This window comes from Xenopus laevis, chromosome 5L, assembly GCF_017654675.1.
Source record: "Xenopus laevis strain J_2021 chromosome 5L, Xenopus_laevis_v10.1, whole genome shotgun sequence".
Classification (NCBI taxonomy): domain Eukaryota; kingdom Metazoa; phylum Chordata; class Amphibia; order Anura; family Pipidae; genus Xenopus; species Xenopus laevis.
The window spans coordinates 126287922-126298157 of NC_054379.1; positions in this window are offsets into that span (position 1 = coordinate 126287922).

The window sequence follows — 10236 nt, forward strand, 5'->3', positions numbered from 1 at the left end:
TGAAATCTGTTTTTCAATAGCCCAAACAGATTTTTGTTATATTTAATTTTGAAATCTGACATGGGGCAGACATGTTATCAGTTTCCCAGGTGCCCCCAGTCATGTGACTTGTGACCAGATAATAGCTCCCTGACCAGGGCCGGAACTATGGGTAGGCAGAGTAGGCACGTGCCTAGGGTGCAAAGCTGGGGGGGGGCGCCAGGCACGTACTTGCTCTGTCGCCTACCCCATGTCCGGTCCCCTCTCTCCCAGACATTTCAGTATCTTCTTGCGCTACCACGCATGTGTGCACATAGAATTGCCAAATGTTAGGCACCCCCAAGTGATTGTATTGACTTACCTGAAACCACGAAAACCAGCCCAGATCACAACATCTTTAAATTATAAAAAGAACATCTGCCATTGACTTCTACATGACCTCAACAGGTTTTTAACTGGATTATTTCCAAATTTGGATTTTTAGCAGCTTTGGGTTGATCTCTAAAAATTAAAAACATGTTTTTCCTCTACAAATTCGAGTTTCCCCTTTTAAAAATATGACCATATTAAAAAATATTAAATACACAGTTTAATAAATAGGCCCTTTAACCTTACACGTTATATTTGTTAATGGAGAAGGAAAGGCATCGTACACTTGGGGGTGCCAAATGTTAGGCACCCCCAAGTGATTGTATTGACTTACCTGAAATCCCGGGCCAGTGCTCCTATCAGCAGAAAACTGCACCGGCCGCGGTTATACTAGTGAGCACCACGGAGCAATCTTCTTCCGTCTTCCTCCTTCTTGGCGTGGCTGCGTATGCACAGTAGAACGATAAGTCGAACTTTAACGAAAAAGTTGGCTATTTCCTTAAACTGCACATGAGTTTGCCCCGAGAAATTCGAATAAAGAAGAAGAGGGAAGTGGATCGCTCTGTGGTGCTCACTGGTATAACCCCGGGCCGGTGCCGTTTTCTACCCCCTAAATGTCCTAATTAGTAGAACTATTTATAAAGTAAGAATGTTAAAATTAACAAATAGAAAGATCTAAACATATATCAAAAAGCAAAAAAAAAAAATATTTAAGAAAAAAGAAACAGCACTTTATGGGGCAAATTCACTAAAATCCGAAGTTGCGCACAGGGGTAGCGTAAGGTTGCGGAGTTGCGCTAGCGTTGATTCGCTATATAAAGCGAAGTTACGCTAGCGAAGGCTAATTTGCATACGGCGCGAAATTCAAATTTCAATGGAGGAACACGTATCTGCACTACAAATGCCTAGAAAACCTTCAAATCAGCAAATAAAAATTTTATTTTGCCCTACACATGTGCCCACTGTCTAGGTAAGTTGCCATGAGTCAGGAAATGTAGGGGGGAGGAAGGGGAGCCCCAAAAAATTTTCGATCTTTTTCAGGCTATCAGCCATCATGTAGAAAACACGCCAGCGTTTTTTGGGACTTAGAAAAATTTTTGACTTTTTTTTAAACAATCCCTATCTACTCTATTGCGCTTCGCCAGGTCTGAGGTGGCGAAGGAAGTCTAGCGTAAAAGGTAGCGTTCAGTACACTGCGCAAGTTAGTGAATTTGCGTAGTTTCGTCACTAGCGAAGATTCGCCTGGCGTAAGGTTGCGAAGTAACACTAGCGAAACTACGCCAGCGTTCGTTAGTGAATTTGCACAGTAGCGAAAATGCCAAACGCTAGCGAATTAACGCTAGCGTTCGGCGCTTCGCGGCTTAGTGAATTTGCCCCTATATATTTATAATTATATAATGTAGCGTGTGTGTTTTATACTGCCTGGCAAATGACCTTTTCCTAACTGAAAAGGCTGACATTAGTTGTATATCTAAGCACAAATACAAACTTTTTTTTCAGTAAGTAAAACACTGTAGATGGCTGGGCCTTTGGATGAAACACACCAAAACATTGGAGTGAAATTATGATTTAGTGCATGAGGTGTACTGTTAGAGGGTCTTGTACCTAACATGAAGATCTGAAGATCTTTTCCTCTAATACACTGAACACGTCTACACCACACTTTTCCTTCAATTGTACATTATAGAGTAATAAAGATTTTAGTAACTGATAATGTTATGCTTATATCTACATAAATGAACAGCAATGGAATGGGCAGGTTGAAGAAGTCTTTTTAGCCTACCTCTCTTAGGTTTTGCTTAAAAGATTTCCTAATGAATATGTGTAGAAGGCTTGGAGTTGTATTTTAGTGAAGAGATCCCTCCCTGCCTCTCTTCACAGTGCTATTATTACCTAAGCTAGTAAATGACATTTACAATTTTCATTTAAGATCCCCACCCTTCACATTGTTTCCTATGAAAATAAATGTATGAATTTTTTTTATAAATTGTCATGTACTGTTTTACCATTAGAGTACATACAGTATAAAAATGTCTTGTTGGGTTCATATTCATTTTTTGTAAAATGTAAAACTTTATTAAAGAAATTCACAATCTAAAAAATTAAAAACTAACTCGATTTCTTTTATTTCATGTTCATCTCTTAAAGTTCAGCTGTTCAGGATTGTTCTGTTTTATAAACTGTTGTTATGTACAGATTATTTATTACAAACAGAATTTTCACCCGATATTGTCTAAAAGAGGAAAATAGACAAGAGCCACAGAGAAGGCTGATCCTTTTGCAGAGAAGAGAAAACACAAACTTGAATTCTGAATTAAAACTTCATATAGTTGGATTTTACTGTATTACTTGTCTCTGTTACCTCGTACCTGGCTTTATTTTTGCAAGACAGTCCTGAGCTCTAAAACCAGAGACTGAAGGGGATTACAAAATCATGTGGGATGTTATAGAGTGAATGTGAGAAAAGACTGAGGGTGTGATCTGTGCAAATTGCTGATGAGCAAATACCTCATTATGTAGTAAGTCCACCAGGTACAAAATGGGACCATTCAGAAGAAGTCTGAATATTTGAAAAACTATAAAAACTATAAAAAATGAAGACCAATTGAAAAGATGCATTAGTCATTCTATCACATACTAAAAGTTAACCTAAAGGTCAACCACCCCTTTAAAACATGTACTCATCACAACATATGTAAACATATGTTGTAGCCTTAAGAACTGGCTATAAGGTATACTTTTTATTAAGTGCTGAGGGTGGGCTGATTTAACATATAAAATGGTGTTCCCTGCTCATTTTTTCTCTACAGAAGGGCTGTCTCAGACCCAACATGAAGGGGCAGATTTATTAAGGGTCGAATTGAAAAATAACATGGTTACATACCTGTAAAATTCAACTAGGGAATTATCCAAACTCAATTCAAGTTTTTTAAATCTCGAATTCAATTTTCGAGATTTATCATAGTCTGGCCCTTTAAAAATTCAAATTTGATTATTCGCCACCTAAAACCTTCAGAATTATTTAAGTCAATGGGAGAGGTCCAGAGATCCATTTGGAGATTTTTGCCGGCTTCCTGACATTCAAGTTTTTTTTGAAAAAACTAGAATGGAGTTTGATCGAATTCAAATCGAATTAAATTTGATTTATTTGGGTCGTTTAAATTTGTTCAAGTTTTAAAAATTAAATTTTAATAAATTTCAGCCAGTCGGGTTTTGAATTCATTTGAATTTGAGGGAGTTTAAAAAAAACTCACATAAATTCAAAATTCAACCCTCTATAAATGTGCCTCGAAGTATATAATGAATGTATCCAACATAATATATTCTGCAAGGAATCCAGGGAAGTATTTTACATAACCCTTTTACTCACTAGGGGTCACTAATGCACTGCACGGGAATCCTGAAAGTACTACCTTTCTACAATCAGTTTACGTGAGCTCTTTCTATCTATATTCATGGGTGAGTTTTGCTTTCAAATCTTAAGTAAGTAAAAAAAAAGTGAGGCATATTTAGGGATTAGCAATAAGCTGTGATGAATTGCACTTTACATACAGTAGCTATATTGATTGTTAAATGTTTGTAATTAACTTAAAGATGTAGTAATTGATTGGTTTAAATTCAATATTCTTGTAACAAATGTAAGAGATTGATTGGTTTTGATGATGGGTTCCCTGTACCTTTTAAATGGATTGGTGACTATGGTTACACATCAGCCAAATGCAATATGGAATAAAGATTTGTTTTTGCATTTGAATGGCATCCTGGAGTGTACAATCTGTTTGAAATAGGTTTTGCCTTTACTCATAGGGGGATACTTAGTAAACATCAAATTTTTCTGATCGAGTTTTTTTTGCCATAAACTCGAATTTTTTGTGGAAAAAAAACCCTTAAATTTTTGGAGATTTATTATGCTGCAAAAATTCAAAAATCCGCCATCTCAGACCTGTCGAGGTCCTGTAGGAGAGACACCTATCCCAATTTGAAGTTATCGTGGTCTGCGCTGGGTTTAGCCGAAAATCTGACTTTTTCAGGGTTTTCAGGCAAAAATCGAGCGATTTGAGAAGAACGCCCGAAAAATTTGTATGATTTGAGTTGTCGCCAATTTTAGCAACTTTTTTTCACAATCTCATTAAATCAATGTTTTTTTATTAATAAATAAGCTAAAGTTGATCATGGGAGCTTTTTTTATTTAATATTTTGAGATAAATTCGGATTTAAGTAAATAACCCCCATAATCAAAATTAGCAGACACTCACGTTGTAAAAAAAAATCTAAGTGCCTGGGTGCAGTCATAAAATAAAGAATAATCGAACAACAATGTCCACACTCTCAGGTCTTAAAAAGTGAAAAAGTTATTAATTAAATAGAAATGACGTTTCAACCAACATTCGAGCCTTTATTTATTTGATAAATGCTCAAGTCCTAGTCGAAACGTCAGTTCTCTTTAATAAATAACTATATTATAAATATATATATATATATATATATATATATATATATATATATATATATATATATATATATAAACAGATGCTTCACCGGCACTCACCCTCAATCAATCGATTCCCGGGTGCTCCTCAAAGGAGAATTAAATAGATGCAAATAGGAGCACTCACGGTTGTGTTGAAAAAAGAATGTCTTTTATTGGAGTGTTACAAACTACCCCACATCAACGCGTTTCGGTTCTCTCTGAACCGTCGTCAGGATACACCCAGTGGTCATCACATGATGTATAAATACAAAACTCCACCAATCAGTATAGAGTGTCAATTAGATATTCATATCAGTGAACAAGCTCATCATTTAAGTGTTTAGCGACAATTACAATACTCAATAGTAGCATATAAATATGTGATAAAATCGCGTGTAACAAAGTGTAAAGAAGTGTAAAAATGTTAACCACATTCTTAAAAGTGAAATGTATAATAATAGACCATCAAGGCATTATCCGCATACAAGTGTTTGTACAAAAGGCTCTTTGCATAAAAGGAAGTTTTTAATAAGCTGGGTTGTCGTGGATGCCATTAAGGTATAGCCCCAAACTGGAATAAAAATTTATCCAGAACATTAAAACTTAAAGAAACCCAAACATCAATGAGGTTTCTATTGCAACCAGTACTGTATATAAAACACTGCCAGCCTGCTAGTGTCAATTTAAAATATGGGTCTATCACCGTGCGTGTAGGTGTCAGGCTGTAATTCCACTGTACCAAGTATCAGAGGTCTGGGATAATCACATCCCTCAATTGTGTCCAACTGTCACAGGATCTCAGTCAAAATATTTCACATACCTATCAATACTACCTACAAAATGCCGGGGATCAATGTTCACCGAGGACCATATAAGTCCATGTTTAAGGTAGTTATTTATAATGATGATTTTAACTCATTGGCTTGAATAGGGCAATTCCCGAGGTCATCCCAGAAACCCAGTTTATAGTTAAACATTTCAAGTGTGGTCAACATGTGTATTAAAACAATTTTCAGATATTGTGACACTGTGTCACCATTACCATTACACCCGAATCTTGTAAAACCATCTACTATCCCTGATCCCTGCAGGGTCAAAGTAGAAATAAAAAAAGGAAAAAGAACCAAAATGAAAACATTAGAAAAATTGAAAAAATTAAAGAGATTGAAAAAATTGAAAAAAGTTGTGCTGACAATCCTCAAAAGGATGTACAGCATTGGTAGGATCTGTATAAAAGGATGGACAAACATATCATCTAGATGAAGCAAGCCAAGGAATACATCTCATTGAGGCCCCTAGGGGCTACTGTATCTAGAGTCCGGATCCACTTAGCCTCTTTTTGCAGTAGTACTCTCCCCCTGTCACCCCCACGTTTAAGTGGAGGAACATGGTCTATTAATACACATTTAATGGAGGGGAGTGAGTGTCCAAAACTTAAACAGTGTCTGGCAAGTGGAGTATCGGCTCTCCCAGAGGTCAGGGCAGTACGTATAGTGGATCTATGATTGTTCATGCGGATCCGAAACGCTGTGGTGCATTTCCCAACCGCGGTGCGCTTACCGCAAAGGTCGGGCCCTGCGTGACATATTGATGGTCACAGACTTACAGAATGATCGAAATACTAGTCCATCACAGTCTTGGCTGAAATTCAATAAGTTGGGCTGTTTTAGGTGTAGTGGATGTATTACATGCGGGTTTTTGTTAACAGGTTCTCATTTTTCCCATCCACACAGTGGCAGGAGATATGAAATCAGGCACAGGCTAAACTGTTTGTCAGAATTTGTGGTGTATTGCATTATTTGCCCGTGTGGCTTACATTATGTTGGGAAATGCACCACAGCGTTTCGGATCCGCATGAACAATCATAGATCCACTATACGTACTGCCCTGACCTCTGGGAGAGCCGATACTCCACTTGCCAGACACTGTTTAAGTTTTGGACACTCACTCCCCTCCATTAAATGTGTATTAATAGACCATGTTCCTCCACTTAAACGTGGGGGTGACAGGGGGAGAGTACTACTGCAAAAAGAGGCTAAGTGGATCCGGACTCTAGATACAGTAGCCCCTAGGGGCCTCAATGAGATGTATTCCTTGGCTTGCTTCATCTAGATGATATGTTTGTCCATCCTTTTATACAGATCCTACCAATGCTGTACATCCTTTTGAGGATTGTCAGCACAACTTTTTTCAATTTTTTCAATCTCTTTAATTTTTTCAATTTTTCTAATGTTTTCATTTTGGTTCTTTTTTCCTTTTTTTATTTCTACTTTGACCCTGCAGGGATCAGGGATAGTAGATGGTTTTACAAGATTCGGGTGTAATGGTAATGGTGACACAGTGTCACAATATCTGAAAATTGTTTTAATACACATGTTGACCACACTTGAAATGTTTAACTATAAACTGGGTTTCTGGGATGACCTCGGGAATTGCCCTATTCAAGCCAATGAGTTAAAATCATCATTATAAATAACTACCTTAAACATGGACTTATATGGTCCTCGGTGAACATTGATCCCCGGCATTTTGTAGGTAGTATTGATAGGTATGTGAAATATTTTGACTGAGATCCTGTGACAGTTGGACACAATTGAGGGATGTGATTATCCCAGACCTCTGATACTTGGTACAGTGGAATTACAGCCTGACACCTACACGCACGGTGATAGACCCATATTTTAAATTGACACTAGCAGGCTGGCAGTGTTTTATATACAGTACTGGTTGCAATAGAAACCTCATTGATGTTTGGGTTTCTTTAAGTTTTAATGTTCTGGATAAATTTTTATTCCAGTTTGGGGCTATACCTTAATGGCATCCACGACAACCCAGCTTATTAAAAACTTCCTTTTATGCAAAGAGCCTTTTGTACAAACACTTGTATGCGGATAATGCCTTGATGGTCTATTATTATACATTTCACTTTTAAGAATGTGGTTAACATTTTTACACTTCTTTACACTTTGTTACACGCGATTTTATCACATACTTATATGCTACTATTGAGTATTGTAATTGTCGCTAAACACTTAAATGATGAGCTTGTTCACTGATATGAATATCTAATTGACACTCTATACTGATTGGTGGAGTTTTGTATTTATACATCATGTGATGACCACTGGGTGTATCCTGACGACGGTTCAGAGAGAACCGAAACGCGTTGATGTGGGGTAGTTTGTAACACTCCAATAAAAGACATTCTTTTTTCAACACAACCGTGAGTGCTCCTATTTGCATCTATATATATATATATATATATATATATATATATATATATATATATATATATACAGGCCAATCAATATATATCAATTCTTATTCTATTATGTACCCTATTTATTTCCTGCCTTATATAAAAACCTTTCTATACAAACAAATATCCAAACTATAATAAATGTCTTGTTTGCAGCTTATAAGTAAAACAATCACTCCCAACTTTCTAATTGACTGAGGAAAACTATGAAGAAAGTACAGGTAATGCTGATATAATTGCTAAATTTAGGAAAGGATTATGGCACTTAACCTGGCAATTATATATCATTTTAACACGTGTGGTAGGCAAGTTATTTGAAAGTATGGCTTTTGATGACAGATCACGTCAAAGAAATCTGGCTACAAGCTCATGTACTGTGAGAATGTAATTTAATGGATACAGAAAGAGGTACACCTCATAGTTTCAGCTTTCTCAGATTGGGCAGCAATACATAGTAACATAATAATTTAAAGGGGTTGTTTACCTTTCTGTTAACTTTTACTATGATATACAATAGCTCATTCTAAGCAACTTTTTAATTGTCCTTAATTTTTTCTTCTTTTTATAGTTTTTGAATTATTTGCCTTTTTTTCTGTTTCTTTCCAGCTTTCAAATGGAGGTCACTGGTCCCATGTAAAAAAATAAATGCTCTGTAAGGCTACAAATGTTTTGTTATTGCTACTTTTTAGTACTCATCTTTCTATTCAGGCCTCTCCTATTCATATTCCATTTTTTTATTCAAATGAATACATGGTTGCTAGGGTAATTTGGACCCTAGCAACCAGACTACTTAAATGGCAAACTGGAGAGCTGCTGAATAAAAAGCTAAATAACAAAAAAACACAAATAAGAAAAAATAAAAACCAGTTGCAAATTGTCTCAGAATATCACTCTCTACATCATACTAAGGGGCAGATTTACATATGGTTGAATATCTAGAGTTAATTAACCCTCGATATTCGACTGCCGAATGTAAATCCTTCGAATATTGAAGTCGAAGGATTTCCCACAAATAGTTCCATCGATCGAACGATTTTTCTTTGACCAAAAAATTGTTAGAAAGCCTTCCCCATAGGCTAACATTGCACCTCGGTAGGTTTTAGGTGACGAAGTAGGGGGTCAAAGTTTTTTTTAAAGAGACAGTACTTCGACTATCAATTGGTCGAATATTGGAACGATTTTTATTTAGAATCGTTCGATTCAAAGTCGTAGTCGAAGGTCGAAGTAGCCAATTCGATGGTCGAAGTAGCCAACAAAAACATTCGAAATTCGTTTTTTTTTATTCTATCTATTACTTCACTCAAGCTAATTAAATGGGCGCTTAAAAGTTAAGTCAAAGGTGAACAACCCTTTTAAGTTAAAAAGAAACACTTCCATCAAGTAAAACCTTTTGCTGCCACTTACCACTTTCCTGATTTGTCATTAAATATTGCATCACATGTTTTATTTTCATAACTCACTTTAGAGGATTTTGTATTATTTAGCAATCAGTTATGCAGGCAAGAGCTTTTCTAGCTATTCCAAAGCTGGAAAAGAGCAGGGTTGCCACCTGGTGGGGAGGAATGATATTTAATTATAATATTAAAAGTGTAAAACGATGACAGTATTAAAGTGGACCCGTTACCCAGACACAAAAATCTGAATAATAAAAGTCCTTTTCAAATTAAAGATGAAATCCAATTTCTATTTTTTATTAAAGCATTCATAGCTGTTGTAAACTCATTTAAAAATCTCAGCTGTCAATCAAATATTGTCTGCCCCGCCTCTATGCCTAGGCATAGAGGCGGGGCAGACAATTGCTTTCACTTTCCATTCAGCACTTCCTAGATGTCACTGCTCTCCCCACATTCCCCCGTTCTCTTCACCATTTAATTGTGTAACCAGGGCATGGGGATGGAATTCAGGTCCTCCATTCTGGCGCAGAAACAATATTCTGAGATGATGGAAGGCTTGTCTTAATAACAGTGTCCACAAAATGGCTCCTGCCTGCTTGCTATAATTATGAGTTTCCACTCTGAAGGAAACAAGATTCAAATAATTTATATAGGGTAATTAAAGTTCATTTTGCTTGACTAATGTGATAAAATAGGATTTTGAATAATTTTTTTGGGTGACGGGTCCACTTTAAGAACAACTAAGTTAATTTTAGGTTTAGAAG